The sequence below is a fragment of the Bombina bombina genome, chromosome 4 (genome assembly GCF_027579735.1).
Source record: "Bombina bombina isolate aBomBom1 chromosome 4, aBomBom1.pri, whole genome shotgun sequence".
In the NCBI taxonomy this organism is placed as follows: Eukaryota; Metazoa; Chordata; class Amphibia; order Anura; family Bombinatoridae; genus Bombina; species Bombina bombina.
Window position 1 is genome coordinate 570456298 of NC_069502.1, and position 20069 is coordinate 570476366.

The 20069-nt window shown below is 36.5% G+C and overlaps 1 protein-coding gene and 1 long non-coding RNA gene across 3 annotated transcripts in view; one reads left to right on the plus strand and one right to left on the minus strand.

Moving 5' to 3' along the window:
- Positions 1-1359, minus strand: part of BACH2 (BTB domain and CNC homolog 2) — a 508005-nt gene extending 506646 nt beyond the window's left edge. For both annotated transcript variants that reach the window (XM_053710550.1, XM_053710549.1), the window contains exon 1: positions 1238-1359. The gene's annotated coding sequence lies outside the window, so the exon portion shown is untranslated. The remainder of the gene's footprint in view (positions 1-1237) is intronic.
- Positions 1360-1509: 150 nt separating this feature from the next.
- Positions 1510-20069, plus strand: part of LOC128656571 (uncharacterized) — a 48448-nt gene continuing 29888 nt past the window's right edge. Inside the window, exon 1 of the long non-coding RNA XR_008402031.1 lies at positions 1510-1558. This is a non-coding gene — a long non-coding RNA (uncharacterized LOC128656571). The remainder of the gene's footprint in view (positions 1559-20069) is intronic.

A 20069-nucleotide genomic window follows, 5' to 3' on the forward strand; every position in this document is an offset into this window, starting at 1 on the left:
GTAAAGAATGGTGTTGGATGACAACAGTGCATTTCAGTGTGTATGGTTATGTGTGCCTTTGGAAAGATAACTAAGAAATCAGAATGAGATACTGTACATCATTTTAACCCACTGACTGCTAAGCATTACTGGAACTTTTCCTCTTTGGCAGCCAAGTGGTTAAAGGGGCCTCAAATCTGACAGCTGTTCTTCCCAAAAACAAAAAAAAAAACCAAGAGCCATGCTGGACATATTAACACCCAGCAGCTCCTCCTCCTCTTTTAGAGCAGCCACCAAGGCACACACATACTATCATACTATAAGGCTAGACTGCACCCAAGCACAGCCATACACATGACCTCTTGACACCACAGGGACCTTTACCACAACTTTTCCCAGTCACACTTCCCGAATTCACTTTACAGTAGCCTGTAACTGGTGTAGAACTATATATTAAACTACATCTACACTATTATGCAAATCTACCACATTAAATGTATTCATTTTATATTTAGCAAAACATCTAGACCTTACCATTCCCAGTCGTGTTTACTGTAATTACAATATAGGTACAGTGGAAATATGTATTTAAATATATTCAACTAATTTCTAACAAGCAATAATAAAGACCATGTCTGCTTGCAATAGTATTTTTATTTAATATGTTGTAGTATTCACGTTAAAATATATTATAAACAAACCATGACCAAGTTATAGTTTATTGTTCCGTTTTGCACTTTACCATTCAGTCACATCATTTCTAACATATGGATAAAAAATAGTTAAACATATTAACGTCTTTTAAGTTAATATAAAAAAAAAATCAACTTAATTAACGTGACCCCACATAAAACACTATAAATGTGGTTAATAATTCCATATTTTGTGACTTTATAAACTGTTGAGCTAATTTCGTACATATTCTCTCACGGCTTCAGTACCAATACTAATAAGAGCCCAGCCAGGTCCTGTGTCACCGACGATTCAGATTTCACTAAAAAATGACTAAGCAGTGGTTTGTAGAAATGTTTGCATCCTGCAAAGTGCCCCAACAGCACAGCTGACCACATTGCATCCTGTGTCACTGACCCACGCAATAATCAGTACAGGTGCAGGCAAACATCACGCTGCAGCCCCTCTCTCCTATACATTACACAGCCAGGATCTCCCTCGTCAGCTGTCTCCTTATAAGGTCGCCAGACCCCACAAAGCCACAGCTGAGGTCGGCAAACTTCATCTCTTCCACCAGTGCACTCACCTTCCTTGCACTTTCAATTCCTTCTTTCTCTTCTAATGAGCACGTTGCATCTCCGCTGTTTTCATTATTTGTTTTCCTCTTTTTGTTTTTATAGAATCTCACCCTAAAAGGGCAACGTCACATGGCCATTTGCCGTAGCTGCTGCTGTAGCTGCCTTTCTTGTTGTTGTTGTTCCCAGGAGCCAAGGATAGCTTCTCAGTCAGGATCCACCCCCAGCCCTTTTACGTGGGTCTCTAAAGAGGAAGGCTTAGCAAGGGGAAAGACTGCGGTGGGGCTGATGTGCGTGTGTGTGTCAGTGCAGGCACAGTGCAAGAAGGCCAGGTAATCTCATATCCATGTAACACTGTGACAACGTAGGATTGCACAAAAAGCACTCCCTGTGTATTTGTGTACGTTATGTGACTGCCCCTTCCCTCATCCTGCTCGCTGAGCAGCGTGTATGCCTGCTCCGTGTGTTTGTTGCTCTCCGGACGGGCCGCCTACTTCCCTGCCTCCTCCTTGTTTATTGGCAGCTTCAGTCAGTAGTGAGCTCATTACTGACATCTACTGCAGGCTGCTGAGCGAGGATTGCTTACACACACATTTCGTCTATTGAATGAACAAAGCATAACTCAGCTATTCTGAAGAGCTATAGTAAAAATGAATAAACGCGCTCAAAAAACAGTGTTCCAGTTCGCTGGGCGAAAAACAAAATAAAACTCATTTTGTTGTTATCATTAAATTCTGAATTTCAGAACAAGAGGTCATGATTGGAAATTGAATTTGGATTAAAAATTAAAACTGTTTTTATTCAGGATATATTTTTTTATAGCTCCATAATGCATTAAATGCTGCATTTTCTCCTTTTACTGGGGTTCATTCAACTACGGGCAAAAAATAAAAAAAGTACATAATGTAATATAAATGCATTATGGACATACACTAACTAACCTATCAGCAAAACACAGAAACACAGTCACCGTGTCACCACTTCTGAATAGCAAATTTATGACACAGATAATCTTTTATAATTACATTATTAAAACAGGTTGAAACATAAACTTTATTTTAGTGGATAACTAAGTGAAGTTATCATTTTACATTTTGCAACTCAAATTTAAATTGAGTAATTTAACGTCCAACTATAAAATGGAACACATGGGTGGGTAGTCGTCATGTACTTCAAATGCTATTAAAGTTGAAATCAAGAAACGTTTTAATGTACTTTTATGATCAAACTGACTTTATTCTCTTGGTATCCATTGTTGAAAACCACACCTAGGTAGGTTCAGGAGCAGCATTGTACTACTGGGAGCTAGCTGGTGAATGGTGGATAGTCACATATGACTTGTCATTAGCACACTATTGCCTAGATTACGAGTTTGGCGTTAGCCTTAAAAAGCAGCGTTGAGAGGTCCCAACGCTGCTTTTTAACGCCCGCTTGTATTATGAGTCTGGCAGGTACAGGAGGTGTACCGCTCACTTTTATTCCGCGACTCAAGCATACCGCAAATCCCCTTACGTCAACTGCGTATCCTATCTTTTTATTGGGATTTGCCTAATGCTGGTATTACGAGTCTTGGAAGAAGTGAGCGGTAGACCCTCTCCTGTCAAGACTTCTACCGCATTTAAAAGTCAGTAGTTAAGAGTTTTATGAGCTAACGCCGTAACATAAAACTCTTAACTAAAGTGCTACAAAGTACACTAACACCCATAAACTACCTATTAACCCCTAAACCGAGGGCCCCCCCCCACATCGGTAACACTTTAATAAATATATTAACCCCTAATCTTCCGATCGGACATCGCCGCCACTTTAATAAATATATTAACCCCTAAACCGCCGCACTCCCGCCTCGCGAACACTAGTTACATTTTATTAACCCCTAATCTTTCGTCCCTAACATCGCCGACACCTACTTACATTTATTAACCCCTAATCTGCCACCCCCAACGTCGCCACTACTATATTAAAGGCATTAACCCCTAAACCTAAGTCTAACCCTAACCTCCCTAACTTAAATATAATTTAAATTAAACAAAATAAATTTAACATAATAAATTAATCCTATTTAAAACTAAATACTTACCTATAAAATAAACCCTAAGCTAGCTACAATATAACTAAAAGTTACATTGTAGCTAGCTTAGGATTTATATTTATTTTACAGGCAACTTTGTATTTATTTTAACTAGGTACAATAGTTATTAAATAGTTATTAACTATTTAATAACTACCTAGCTAAAATAAGTACAAAATTACCTGTAAAATAAATCCTAACCTAAGTTACAATTACACCTAACACTACACTATCATTAAATAAATTACCTAAACTACCTACAATTAATTAAAATTAAATAAACTAAATTACGAAGAAAAACCCCCCACTAAATTACAGGGAAAAAAAAAGAATTAGAAGAATTTTAAACTAATTACACCTAATCTAATCCCCCTAATAAAATAAAAAAAGCCCCCCCAGAATAATAAAATTCCCTACCCTATACTAAATTACAAATAGCCCTTAAAAGGGCCTTTTGGCTGGGCATTGCCCCAAAGTAATCAGCTCTTTCACCTGTAAAAAAAATACAATACCCCTCCAACATTAAAACCCACCACCCACACACCCAACCCTACTCTAAAACCCACCCAATCCCCCCTTAAAAAAACCTAACACTACCCCCCTGAAGATCTCCCTACCTTGAGCCATCTTCACAAGTGGACCTCCAGAGGGGAAGAAGTCTTCATCCGATCCGGGCAGAAGAGTCCATCCGGAGCGGAGCTGGTCCATCTTCAATCCAGATATGTCACTGTCTATAACGTGCTTCCATTTGTTCTGTTGGGAGGTTCGGGAGGGATGGAGGGAGGCACAGTGGTGGAGAGAGGAGGAACGAGCAGGACCCTACACTTCAGAAAAATTATTGTGGATTGGAGAGGGAGGGTAGCCACCAATCAGCAACCGCTACCCAGGGTGCTGAATGAAAAATGGGTCGGCTCCTAAGCTTACATTCCTGCTTTTCAAAAAAGATACCAAGAGAATGAATAAAAAATTATAATAGGAGTAAATTAGAAAGTTGCTGAAAATTGCATGTTGTATCTAAATCATGAAAGGAAAATTTGGGTTTCATATCCCTTTAAGATGGTTGTCAGAAGTGTGGATGTGGGATTGGAGAGAGCTGTTTGTGAAGGATCACGGAGGTGGGGAGTGTCAGGTGGGAGGGTAACCCCTGTATTAAAATACAATTTCCCTTACCAGCTAACTAAATAACCCATTCACTGCCGGGAATTTCAAACGTGCAGTGCAGAGCTGCAAACAGCGGACTTCTAATTGCTAAAAATTAATTGCAAACCAATGCATGTCTGCTGTTTCTGAACAAAGGGGACCCCAGAGAACCTTTTACAACCATGTGTCTTATGACTTCAGTAGGTGTGTGTTAATAATTTTAGTGAGAAACCCAAGGTTTGTAAAAAAAGTTAACAGTTTTTTTTTAATATGATCATATTTGGCAGCTATCCATCTAGATATCTCTTCAACAAAATATAACATAAGAACAAAGCAAATTTGATAATAGAAGTAAATTAGATTTTTAATATATTTTCAATGTTATGCTCTCATGAAAGAAAGATTTTGGTTTTCATGGGTTTTTTCTTTGAGCTGTGTGATTTACATTGTATTATTTTTACAGTGTAATCAGATGTCAGATACATACTTAAAGGGACAGTCAACACCAGAATTTTTGTTGTTTAAAAAGAAAGATAATCCCTTAATTACCCATTCCCCAGTTTTGCATACCAAACACTGTTATAGAAAAACACTTTTTACCTCTGTGATTACCTTGTATCTAAGCCTCTGCAGACTGCCCCCTTATATCAGTTCTTTTGACAGACTTGCATTTTAGCCAATCAGTGCTGGCTCCAGGGTAACTTCACATGCATGAGTTCAATGTTATCTATATGAAACACATGAGCTAATGCCCTCTAGTGGTCAAAATGCATTCAGATTAGAGGCAGTCTTCAATGTCAAATAAATTAGTATATGAACCTCCTAGAATTAGCTTTCAGCTAAGAATATGAAGAGAAGCAAAATCGGTGATTAAAGTAAATTGGAAAGTTGTTTAAAATTACATTCCCTATTTAAATCATGAAGTATGTTGATGCATTTATAATATTGTAAAAGTGAATGAAATTAGATAAAACATTTCAGATTCAATTTGTCTTTGAAATTGCAATATTTTGTTTTCTGCCAAGTGGTAGTTGTTACTGCATTTTGTCCTTATGGTTGATTTAAAATAACAATAGTAGCATAAGCATACAGTCATTTCATTTATGTTTGGTAACAGTCATTTCATTTATGTTTCATTTATGTTTTGGACAAATCCCAAACTCTCTTCATAAGGTGTTAAATAATTTGTTTTTCAGTATCAGCGTTGAAAATTTACTCCCTGTTTTCAGTTCATTTCAGTTGTTGCACATATTGGTTGTTCCTTTCAAGTAGGTGTCATCTGTGCCTATTTTAAGGAAAGAAATCTCACACATTTAAGCCAATTTATTCCAAGATATATTTATTTTTACCTTATGGCTTTAAGTGGTGCATTATCTAGCACATTTTATCAAACATAGTATGGAACATCTTCATTTTGTTCCAGCAAGATAATCAACCTTCTGTGGAAGTGCTTCAGCTCACAGTGCACCTGATGAAATGTAAAGCATAGTGTATGATCTTTACAAACCTACGGTTCTGAAATACTGATACATAAAGCATATACTTACACCAGTCAATAGCAATGCTTCCTCAGGAATAAATATATGTATATATACACTATATATATATATATATATATAGAGAGAGAGAGAGAGAGAGACTATATATTTGTGAGAAAGGGAAGTGATAGGACAGGTAAAAGTTTGAGGAGTGGTTTCATATCAAGAGGCAATGGCGGAAATTTATAGGGAAGGAAAATTGGGGGGGATAATGAAATTATCTATCTGTGTGATAGTCGCTGTCCAGGAAGAGGTGCAGGTTGGGAATTTACACTGTAACACTTTCCCAGCACAGAGGGTGACCAATCAGAGTCAAGATTAGAGGCAAAGTAGACTTGCAGAATTGGCAACCCAGAAGAGAATTCAAAGTCCAGTCCAAGTGTCAGTAACAGGCAGACAGAAGCAGAGCAAAAACACAATCCACAAATAAGGTTAAATAGGCAAAGCTATTGAATGTTAGATGCTAGTTGCATAGGGAGCAGTTTAAAGGAACGGTGAACACCTTGAGATTTGCATATAAAATGTTTAGTTATGCATACTGAAAATCCTTTGAAATATATTTTTATTATTTATTTTGTACTTTAGCTCTGAAAATTGAGCATTTTCTACTTCTCACAACATGAAAAGCACCCTGCTGATTTGTCAAGGGGTAATGCTAATACATATCTTTCACTAATTTGCTTTAAAGGGACAGTCAACTCCAAAATTGTTATTGTTTAAAAATATAGATAATCCCTTTATTACCCATTCCCCAGTTTTACACAACCAACATGGTTATATTAATATACTTTTAACTTCTGTCATTATCTTGTATCTAAGCTTCTTTTGACAGCCCCCTGATTTATTTATCACCTATTGACTTGCAGTTCAGCCAATTTCTGCAGTGTCAGCCACAACTCCACAGGAGAGAGCACAATGTTATCTATATGGCCCACATGAACTAGCAGTCTCCTGTTGTGAAAAGCTAATAAAAAAGCATGTGATAAGAGGCTGTCTGTAGTGGCTTAGAAACAGGCAGGTTATAATGTATATTAATATAGCAATGTTGGTTGTGCAAAGCTGGGGAATGCGTAGTAAAGGTGTTATCTATCTTTTTAAACAATAAAAACTTTGTTGATTGTCCCTTTAACTGATAACAGTGGGAAAATAGAGTACTTTATACTAACTTTATGGCAGTGGCCAGCCTTGTTATCCACAGACTAAAACCCAGATTGGCTCCTCCAAATATGGCAAATGGTGGTTGGAGTTTTGCTATTGAAAAAACAATTGCAGCAAAAAGGATGCTAATTTGTTTTAAAAACATTAAGACTGCACTGATATGTTATCCTATGGCAGCACAACAGAAATGCCTTGTAATTACAAGGTGTTTACTGTTCCTTTAACAAAGCAAAATGTCACACAAAAATTAGCATTGTAAATATGAAATATACAAAGAGGTCAGCAGAGGAACACAGCACACCAGCTATAGGGCAGGCATTTCATTAAAGGGACAATGTACCCAAAAATTTTCTTTCGTGATTCAGATTGAGCATAATATTTTAAAGGGATGGTAAACTCATTTACTTTACAATTTCATATTTACACTGCTATAGGTATATATGATCAAACTGCATTATTCTTTTTTTTATATTTATATGTAATTTATCCTCAATTTTCCTAATGTTTTGTAACCTGTTTGCTCCGCATCTCCCCGCCTCGCTCCGCCCCTCTTATATGCCCGTAACAACACTATGTCCTTTATCCTCTCTCCACCCTCTCCTCACGTCATACTGATTGCTCGTTCCCGATATTCTAATTTTTAACGCATGCGCATTCGTTTGCATCTAACGCATGCGCAATGTCTATCTACCTGTCAACCGCGATCCCCCGCCGCAATCCCTAATAAATATTTAACCCCTATACCGCCGCTCCCGGACCCCGCCGCCACCTACATTAACTACCCCCTAATGTGATCCCCCTACACCGTCGCCAACTATATTAAACTACCCCCTAAAGTGAGCCCCTTACACCGCCGCCATCTACCTTACCTACCCACTAAAGTGAGCCCCTTACACCGCCGCCATCTACCTTACCTACACCCTAAAGTGAGCTCCTACCCCGCCGCCATCTATTTTAAAATTATTAACCCCTAATTTAATACCCCTACCCCGCCGCCAGCTATATTAAATTAATTAACCCCTAATTTAATCCCCCTACCCCGCCGCCAGCTATATTAAATTATTTAACCCCTAATCTAATCCCCCTACCCCGCCGCCAGCTATATTAAATTATTTAACCCCTAAAATACTAAACTATCCCTACCACTAAACCTAAATCTAACCCTACAAATAGCCCTGAAAAGGGCTTTTTGCATGGCATTACCCCAAAGTAAACTGCTCTATTGCCAGCCCTTAAAAGGTCTTTTTGCGGGGCATGCCCCAAAGAATTCAGCTCTTTTGCCAGCCCTTAAAAGTGCTTTTGGTGGGGCTTTGTCACAAAGTAATCAGCTCTTTTGCATCTAATCTACATCCCCCTACACCGCGGCCACCTATAATAAATGTATTAACCCTAATTTAATCCCCCTACACCGCCGCCGCCTATATTTAACACATTAACCCCTAATCTAATCCCCCTACACCGCCGCCAGCTATATTAACTATATTAACCCTAATTATATTAGGGTTAATATAGTTAATATAGTTATTATATTATATATATTAACTATATTAACCCTAATTATATTAGGGTTAATATCGTTATTATATTATCTATATATTAAGTATAATAACCCTATCTAACTCGAACTTTTTAAATTTAGAATAGGGCAGGGAAATTTTTTTATTTTGGGGGTTTATTATTTTATTAGGGGGCTTAGAATAGGTGTAATTAGCTTAAAAATCTTGTAATATTTTTTTTATTTTTTGTAATTTAGTGTTTGTTTTTTTGTGTAATTTAGTTTAGATTATTTTATTGTATTTTAGTTTAGATATTTGTAGTTTATTTAATTTATTGATAGTGTAGGTGTATTTGTAACCTAGGTTAGGATTTATTTTACAGGTAAATTGGTAATTATTTTAACTAGGTAGCTATTAAATAGTTATTAACTATTTAATAGCTATTGTACCTAGTTAAAATAAATACCAAGTTACCTGTAAAATAAATATAAACCCTAAAATAGCTACAATGTAATTATTAATTTCATTGTAGCTATCTTAGGGTTTATTTTATAGGTAAGTATTTAGATTTAAATAGGAATATTTTAATTAATAATATTAATATTAGATTTATTTTAATAAGAGTTTAGTTAGGGATGTTCGAGTTAGATAGGGTTATTATACTTAATATATAGATAATATAATAACGATATTAACCCTAATATAATTAGGGTTAATATAGTTAATATATATAATATAATAACTATATTAACTATATTAACCCTAATATAATTAGGGTTAATATAGTTAATATAGCTGGCTGCGGTGTAGGGGGATTAGATTAGGGGTTAATGTGTTTAATATAGGCGGCGGGGTAGGGGGATTAAATTAGGGGTTAATACATTTATTATAGGTGGCCGCGGTGTAGGGGGATGTAGATTAGAGGCAAAAGAGATGATTACTTTGTGACAAAGCCCCACCAAAAGCCCTTTTAAGGGCTGGCAAAAGAGCTGAATTCTTTGGGGCGTGCCCCGCAAAAAGCCCTTTTAAGGGCTGGCAATAGAGCAGTTTACTTTGGGGTAATGCCACGCAAAAAGCCCTTTTCAGGGCTATTTGTAGGGTTAGATTTAGGTTTAGTGGTAGGGATAGTTTAGTATTTTAGGGGTTAAATAATTTAATATAGCTGGCGGCGGGGTAGAGGGGTTTAGATTAGGGGTTAAATAATTTAATATAGCTGGCGGCGGGGTAGGGGGATTAAATTAGGGGTCAATAATTTTAAAATAGATGGCGGCGGGGTAGGAGCTCACTTTAGGGGGTCGGTAAGGTAGATAGCGGCGGGGTAGGGGCTCACATTAGGGGGTTATAGATTTAATATAGCTGGCAGTGGGGTCCGGGAGCGGCGGTTTAGGGGTTAATAACTTTATTAGGTGGCGGCGTGGTCCGGGAGCGGCGGTTTAGGGGTTAATAACTTTTTTTAGTGTTAGGATAGTGAAAAATAACCTAAGACGCATGCGTTAAATCGAACGTGCACGCGCAAATTCTTAGACGGATTGAGAGGATGTTGATTGGTTGTTAGGATCGTCGGAAGTGATCGTTAGGGCGCATGCGCAAATAAATTGTACGGCAAAGAGCCTGTCTAGCGACTGGATAGATGATTGGACACAGGCAGGAAAAATTAATGTGACGTCACGGTGGGCTGGCGATTTTACGGAACGGATATATTCTTTAGTTGTAAATTGTAAGTAAATGGCTATTTCATGTTTTTAGTGAAATTTCATGAGAAAATTTAATAATATTTGATAATACCTATAACATATTCGCCCTATACTGAGTTTACCATCCCTTTAAGCAAATTTCTAATTTACTCCTATTATCAAATTTTCTTCATTCTCTTGGTATCTTTATTTGAAATGTAAGAATCTAAGTTTAGATGCCGGCCCATTTTTGGTGAACAACCTGGGTTGTCCTTGCTGATTGGTGGATAAATTCATCCACCAATAAAAAAGTGCTGTCCAGAGTACTGAAACCAAAAAAAAGCTTAGATGCCTTCTTTTTCAAATAATGATAGCAAGAGAACGAAGAAAAATTTATAATATGAGTAAATTAGAAAGTTGCTTAAAATTGCATGCTCTTTCTGAATTACAAAAGAAAAAATTTTGGGTTCAGTGTCCCTTTAAATGCAGCCTATATTGAGTTGGCTGCAATCAATTACTAATTTTTGGAGGGGCCTTAATGTCCTCACTTATATAGCATGATAGGACATAAATGGTGGGTACTGTGATAGTACTGAGCACAGGGCCGGATTTACATCTCAGGTGCCTGTAGGCACAAAAACCTGAAGCGCCCCCCCCCCACCCCCCCACCCCCCCTAGAAAAAAGTGGAAAAAATGAGGACTTTTTTTTATTATTATTTAGGACAACTAAAAATAAATATTAGATGTAAAATTACATTTTCCCTTTTATGGAGATACACAAATACACACACCAATTGCAATATTTGTTGTAATGGAAGCTACACCAAAAATCAATATTCACTTGACTCAAATGGCCATACAATTTCTATTATGTATAACAAAAACAAATCATGTTAAACTTTTAATGCAAAATATTCTAAAGAAAACCCTATTTAAAGGGACATCAAATGTGACAGTTTGCTGGGCATTTTATTATTGCACTAGTGCTTGCAGAGAAGTGTGTTAGCCTCTTGCAAAAGAGTTAAACACATAGTCAATGTCAGTTCTGAGACAGCAATACACATCTGTGCAGACCCAGATGGGCTCATAGGACATGTTTATTGACAAGCCATTAGTGTATTGCTTTTCTGGAGATGACTTTGACTATGTGCTTAACATTTTGTTGGAGTCAAACACAGTTTTGTGTAAACAATAGCAATATTAAAACTAGCAGCATGCAAGCTCATCACCATCAACAACCTGTGCAGCCAGTGGAAGAAAATATAAAATGTAGGGAAAAAAATCTTGTAAACTCTGATATTTTTGGTACAAACACACACAGATGTTACATTTATTTTGTTCTGAAATATAAATATCATATGATGTTGCTCTCAAAGGAAAACATGGAATGTTGTAGATTATATGTAATCCAGGGGTCAACAAATGTGTTTAAAATTAGAATTTAGAAATTCAATGGGAGGGGTTTAGTTTTAATCTTTGCCCCTCTCTCCTTCATGGCTCCCTCAACTGCTGTAACATATTCCCAATGAAACACTCGACTTTGTAGGCACCTGGCAGCACAATTCTTACTAAAATAAATGCCCTCATAAAAAAAAAAAAAAAAAAAAAAAAAAAAATTTTTTTTTTTTTTTTTTTTTTTTTTTTATTATTGACAGGCAGGCGCCCCTCACTGCAAGGCGCCTGTAGGCACATGCCTACTGTGCCTAATGGGAAATCCGGCCCTGACTGAGCAGCATTTTCTTTAGCCTTTTTTTTATTAATGATAAGATTTGCATTATGTGCATGTTCACAGTGCTAATTTCATCACTAACATGAGCATACCAATTAGTAACTTCCATTTGCACCTGGTGCATGCACAGGGCCTGTGCATTTGGTACAGATATAGCAGTGAAAAATACAGTCTGCGTAGTATGCAGGTTTTTACACCCCCAGCAAACTATTGACAGTCATGCCCTTTTAAAATTAGTTATTTCAACCTCCCAAATTCATACATTTTCAAATGTTTCAAGTCCAAACACTATCTTAATTTCACCAAATATTTTTGATACTTTTATGTTGCTTTAATCTTGTCGCTGCCAAAAAACCTGCAATAATTTGAATAACAAGGTAGTCTATTCATCTCTGGTATCTCAAGGGTTATAAAATATTTGAAAATATATAGCTGTAGTTTTGAAAACAAACCTAGACTCATAACTGCTTTGCTTTGATAGTTTGAAAATTAACCATATGTTTTCAAAGACTTTTTGAACTAGATTTAATCAAATAAAAACAAAAAATTGGGATTAAAGCAACTGTACTATAAAATTGTTTTTCCCTTAATGTGTTTCCAATTACTTCTTATACCATCTGCAGAATATAAAATTAATGCAAAAATTGCTTCTTTAGGTGTTCTCCGTATATGAAATAGCCGGCTTTGTTCTTTGAAACCACAATCCATTACAATGAGTTGAACTTGCAGGGAAATCAGAGCTCCTTATTTTATCACTTTCTATATATACACATGCATGTTTATAATATCTCTCTTTGTAAACCAAAGCTCATTACTAGGCCCGATTCTAAAACATTTGCCGGTCAATACACGATTTTCCATTCCAACACTCGCAGGGGCAGCCCTCCTGGAATTATATTTAAAAAAAGGGTCTGTTCCTGCGAGTGGCAAGATGTTGCCCATACAAATAATGTGCACTCTCTGCTAGGTAAAAGTTTGCAATGGAAGGTGAAGAACAGAGGGGGAAACCGGCGTGTTTTAAAACATCAATATTACACTTAATAGAAATCAAATTACGCTGTTTTCAGTGCATTGTACCTTAAATTTACTGTCATTTTTATGATTTACGCTGTGCATAGTTCATACAATTTATCCTGTGTAATTTACCTACAATGTTTACATTTTTGATCAAATAAAATTTTTGATGAACAATTTTGTTACGAATTTTGATGCACCTTAACATACAATTGTTTAGGGCTGATTAATCGACTAATCGGATAAAAAAAATCAATAATTGTTTCCTATATTTTAAATAAAATCCACATACTGAGTGTTACAAATATAAACTTCAGACTCAAACTTTACATTAACACAACTGTTTGTCCAATTTTTAAGCAGCAGAGAACAGTTTTATAATTAAACAAAACAAAACCACAAACTGTTTGGAAAGAGGTAGAACTAGAAAGAGAGTATCACTGTTAATAACATTCTGTTATTCACTCTTTCAGAAACTTTGCTTTGAAATGCAAAAAATCTCAACATGTCCACATGCTTCTGGCTAAGGCTGGTTCTCTGTTTGCAGCTATATTTCCTGCAGCAGAGAAAAGGCACTAAGATGGTGTTGAGGTGCTTGAGATGTATAAGTAGGGTTTTGCCAATTTCACCAAAGTGGGATATTTATCTTTGTTAGCTCTTCACCAATGCAAAGGGGTTTTCACCTTGGCAAGGGGCCTCTCAATAAAGTAACCCTTGACTTCGTTCTTACATAAAAAATATATTGAATATCTATATGCAATGGTAAATAACCAGCTATAAGGTTAGGGGAAATATCTAGTCCGCTCTAAAAATAACAGATATATACATATAGGTTGAATCTGGTACATATTATCACAATACATTAAAAATATAAAAAAACAAATCAAACGCGCTAAGGACTGTATATCAATAACAGGACAAAGCCTTACACATTTATTTATACAGTACATATAATCAGCAATAACAAGCAATATGCTAATAATTGTGCATACAGATAATAGTGCACATCAATTTAAATAACTCCCACCAATGTAAATAACAAGCTTGGTACTATATCATGAAAAGCATAGTTCCAAATCACCTGATTTAATATAAACAATCCAAATGATGACTATTATATCAGGGTTGTAAACTTATACTGTCCCGAGAAAAGGGAAAAGTAGATGTCTGTAGATGTCCTTTAGGCTAAGGACATAACCATAAAATACAATACCATATGCAGGAGGTCATTGGAGTGAAGCAGCTGGTGTTGTGCACAGACCAACTAATTGCAAACCAACTAATCGATTAATCGATTATGAGATTCGTTGACAACTATTTTCATAATCGATTATTATCGATTATGACGATTAGTTGTTGCAGCTCTACAATTGTTTCCTGCATATTTTTGTGCACTTTAGTAATGTATGTATCTCCTTCCCATACAAAAATGCAGTATACGCCCCTTAGCGAGACACTCTGTTTTCAGGGCAAAGAGTGGCTTTATATAATTCCACCAGGCGTATAGAAGGACTGGCAAACATTCTTTAAGAAAAGAGAACAATTGAAAATTAAAATGTTATGACTTATTTCTCCAAAACTCCACTGGGAGTGTAATTTCTTATGCTAGCTATGTTTGCATAGTCTTTGTATAGCTAATACTTAAAGGGACACAAAACCCAACATTTTTCTTTTATGATTAAGATAGAACATGTGATTTTAAACAACTTTCCAATTTACTTTTCTTACCTAATTTGCTTCATTCTCTTGGTATCCTAGGTAGGCAAAGGAGAAGCAATGTATTACTGGGGTCTAGCTGCTGATTGGTGGCTGCACATAAATGCCTCTTTTCATTGGTTTACTAGATGTGTTCTGCTAGCTCTGAGTTGTGCATTCCTGCTCATTCATCAAAGGACACCAAGAGAATGAACAGCTTTTGCAATGCTTTCTTATTTTATTACATGTTCTGCGCATATAACACCCACTTAACACCTACTTTGAAATGTTGGTTACGTGTTACATTTTGGGATGTTTAAAAAAAACATACATATGAAGTATTTATTTTAATAATATTTACATAATTTTAAATTAAGCTACCATAATGTACAAATAGTACAATGCATAAATAATATTATGAATGTACTTTTTTTTTAACATATTTTGTAAATGCGCAAAAACATTTAACCAATAGAATTTTCCATTACATTATAGTTCTTATTCACAATTCATTTAATATATTTATAATGTTTTCTTTGTGTACACTTTTTCTGTTTTTACTCCAATCAAATTGTAGGTTTCATTTACTTCCTTTTATTTACCTAGAATTCCAGTAACGTAGCTTTTGCACAAAGTTTATTGCATAGTCTTTGTTTCGGAGTTGAGCAGTTAACAGGATAGCTGAAAATGTTGCTTTAGAAGAAAATTTAGAGCCAAATTGCAATTTGCTTTTTGGGTTCCAGAGAAGGTCAACAAGTTTCAGGGCAAGGGAGATGATTTGGGATGATACAATGGAGATTGAGAATCTTTCTGCAAATAATAAGAAGACTTAGGGCTCCATTTATTAAGCAGCGGATGCTGCTTCGGAGTCCCATCATCATAAGACCGCTGCTCCTTAACTTGTCCGCCACATTTAGGATCGGATTGGGATGATTGACAGCTCCTGCTTGCAGTTGATTGGCTGCCAGTGAGCAGGGGCAGCATTGCACAAGCAATTTTGCTTAAAATGCAATGTTAAATGCCAAAAGCGTATGCTGTCGGCATTTAGCGAGGTTGAGCTGACATGATTCGCTACAGCGAATCATGTCGTTTAGATTATTAATAAATCTACCCCTTAGGCTCAATGTTACTAGAGAATGACAGGCATCAAAAGAAGCAAAAATAAGAGGAAGAGGAAATATTTTAAATATGAAAAGTCATTATTAAACGTTTCAAGTCGGTCAACATTCTTCTATACCTTCTTCCTCATATTCTCCCTTAACATTTTGAAACTGTTGACATCTCTATGGCAGAAGAGTGTGACTTAAATGTTGCTGCAGAGACTGGAGGAGGTAATTAATAATAATTATTGATATTATTATTATTATTATTATTATTATTATTATTATTATTATTTAAATGTAAGTCTTAATGATGAAGTTATTTTTTTAAATTTCAGATGTAGAAGAAATCATATTTTTAGAAGAACCTTAGCAAGACAGTGAAGTTGTATATGATGGTGCAAACATTCAACAAATAACATATACGATTTCAGATTCTTCAAATAGTTATAAAACAAAATATTTTTGCATATACATTGTACTAACAAAATGTTTTAATGTATATCTTATCTATTGACCTTTAACCACTATGAAGCACATATTTAAAAGACATATCAACTAATACCCGTGTTCATGCAGTTTCAGTCTTCCACATGTTGACATCTGACCTCACATCAAACCCATTTTAATTCAACCATTTGTAATTGTTTAATTTGTAAATAAACAATTTGTAAATAAATAAAGTTTAAAAAGAATATTAATAATCCATAATAATAATCTCTTTAGGTGCATAGAACCCGTTTTCAGCAGAAGCTATTGTTAGTGAAAGTGTTGATGATGTTTCATACTATAATTTGGATCAAGAAGGTATTATTATTTTTTTGGTATATAAAACTAAAATAGGTTTAACATGCATATGAACTATGAAAATCTTTTCACGTAAATGCACATACAATGTTATCTAATATGATTCTATTAATAATATCTTTGCTAAAGGAAATACATAATAACATCAGTGCAATGAAAGATACACTACAGTATGGATAAAGGAAATCACTTAAAATGCAACAGAATCTAAAGAATCTTAGGCCTAGATTTAGAGTTCGGCGGTAGCCGTCAAAACCAGCGTTAGAGGCTCCTAACGCTGGTTTTTGGCGCCCGCTGGTATTTGGAGTCAGTGATTAAAGGGTCTAACGCTCACTTTTCAGCCGCGACTTTTCCATACCGCAGATCCCCCTACGCCATTTGCGTAGCCTATCTTTTCAATGGGATCTTTCTAACGCCGGTATTTAGAGTCGTTTCTGCAGTGAGCGTTAGAGCTCTAACGACAAGATTCCAGCCGCCTGAAAATAGCAGGAGTTAAGAGCTTTCTGGCTAACGCCGGTTTATAAAGCTCTTAACTACTGTACCCTAAAGTACACTAACACCCATAAACTACCTATGTACCCCTAAACCGAGGTCCCCCCACATCGCCGCCACTCGATTAAAATTTTTAACCCCTAATCTGCCGACCGCCACCTACGTTATACTTATGTACCCCTAATCTGCTGCCCCTAACCCCGCCGACCCCTATATTATATTTATTAACCCCTAACTTGCCCCCCACAACGTCGCCGCAAGCTACTTAAAATAATTAACCCCTAATCTTCCGACCGCAAATCGCCGCCACCTACGTTATCCCTATGTACCCCTAATCTGCTGCCCCTAACATCGCCGACCCCTATGTTATATTTATTAACCCCTAATCTGCCCCCCACAACGTCGCCGACACCTGCCTACACTTATTAACCCCTAATCTGCCGAGCGGACCTGAGCGCTACTATAATAAATGTATTAACCCCTAATCCGCCTCACTAACCCTATCATAAATAGTATTAACCCCTAATCTGCCCTCCCTAACATCGCCGACACCTACCTTCAATTATTAACCCCTAATCTGCCGACCGGAGCTCACCGCTATTCTAATAAATGTATTAACCCCTAAAGCTAAGTCTAACCCTAACACTAACACCCCCCTAACTTAAATATAATTTACATCTAACGAAATAAATTAACTCTTATTAAATAAATTAATCCTATTTAAAGCTAAATACTTACCTGTAAAATAAATCCTAATATAGCTACAATATAAATTACATTTATATTATAGCTATTTTAGGATTAATATTTATTTTACAGGCAACTTTGTAATTATTTTAACCAGGTACAATAGCTATTAAATAGTTAAGAACTATTTAATAGTTACCTAGTTAAAATAATTACAAATTTACCTGTAAAATAAATCCTAACCTAAGTTATAATTAAACCTAACACTACCCTATCAATAAAATAATTAAATAAACTACCTACAATTAACCTAACACTACACTATCAATAAATTAATTAAACACAATTGCTACAAAGAAATACAATTAAATAAACTATCTAAAGTACAAAAAATAAAAAAGAACTAAGTTACAGAAAATAAAAAAATATTTACAAACATAAGAAAAATATTACAACAATTTTAAACTAATTACACCTACTCTAAGCCCCCTAATAAAATAACAAAGACCCCCAAAATAAAAAATTCCCTACCCTATTCTAAAATACAAAAATTACAAGCTCTTTTACCTTACCAGCCCTGAACAGGGCCCTTTGCGGGGCATGCCCCAAGAAGTTCAGCTCTTTTGCCTGTAAAAGAAAACATACAATACCCCCCCCCCAACATTACAACCCACCACCCACATACCCCTAATCTAACCCAAACCCCCCTTAAATAAACCTAACACTAAGCCCCTGAAGATCTTCCTACCTTGTCTTCACCATACCAGGTTCACCGATCCGTCCTGGCTCCAAGATCTTCATCCAACCCAAGCGGGGGTTGGCGATCCATAATCCGGTGCTGAAGAGGTCCAGAAGAGGCTCCAAAGTCTTCATCCTATCCGGCAAGAAGAGGACATCCGGACCGGCAAACATCTTCTCCAAGCCGCATCTTCTATCTTCTTCCATCCGGTGCGGAGCGGGTCCATCTTGAAGCAGGCGACACGGATCCATCCTCTTCTTCCGATGTCTCCCGACGAATGACGGTTCCTTTAAGGGACGTCATCCAAGATGGCGTCCCTCGAATTCTGATTGGCTGATAGGATTCTATCAGCCAATCGGAATTAAGGTAGGAATTTTCTGATTGGCTGATGGAATCAGCCAATCAGAATCAAGTTCAATCCGATTGGCTGATCCAATCAGCCAATCAGATTGAGCTCGCATTCTATTGGCTGTTCCGATCAGCCAATAGAATGCGAGCTCAATCTGATTGGCTGATTGGATCGGCCAATCGGATTGAACTAGATTCTGATTGGCTGATTCCATCAGCCAATCAGAAAATTCCTACCTTAATTCCGATTGGCTGATAGAATCCTATCAGCCAATCGGAATTCGAGGGACGCCATCTTGGATGACGTCCCTTAAAGGAACCGTCATTCGTCGGGAGACATCGGAAGAAGAGGATGGATCCGCGTCGCCTGCTTCAAGATGGACCCGCTCCGCACCGGATGGAAGAAGATAGAAGATGCGGCTTGGAGAAGATGTTTGCCGGTCCGGATGTCCTCTTCTTGCCGGATAGGATGAAGACTTTGGAGCCTCTTCTGGACCTCTTCAGCACCGGATTATGGATCGCCAACCCCCGCTTGGGTTGGATGAAGATCTTGGAGCCAGGACGGATCGGTGAACCTGGTATGGTGAAGACAAGGTAGGAAGATCTTCAGGGGATTAGTGTTAGGTTTATTTAAGGGGGGGTTGGGTTAGATTAGGGGTATGTGGGTGGTGGGTTGTAATGTTGGGGGGGGGGTATTGTATGTTTTCTTTTACAGGCAAAAGAGCTGAACTTCTTGGGGCATGCCCCGCAAAGGGCCCTGTTCAGGGCTGGTAAGGTAAAAGAGCTTGTAATTTTTGTATTTTAGAATAGGGTAGGGAATTTTTTATTTTGGGGGTCTTTGTTATTTTATTAGGGGGCTTAGAGTAGGTGTAATTAGTTTAAAATTGTTGTAATATTTTTCTTATGTTTGTAAATATTTTTTTATTTTCTGTAACTTAGTTCTTTTTTATTTTTTGTACTTTAGATAGTTTATTTAATTGTATTTCTTTGTAGCAATTGTGTTTAATTAATTTATTGATAGTGTAGTGTTAGGTTAATTGTAGGTAATTGTAGGTAGTTTATTTAATTATTTTATTGATAGGGTAGTGTTAGGTTTAATTATAACTTAGGTTAGGATTTATTTTACAGGTAAATTTGTAATTATTTTAACTAGGTA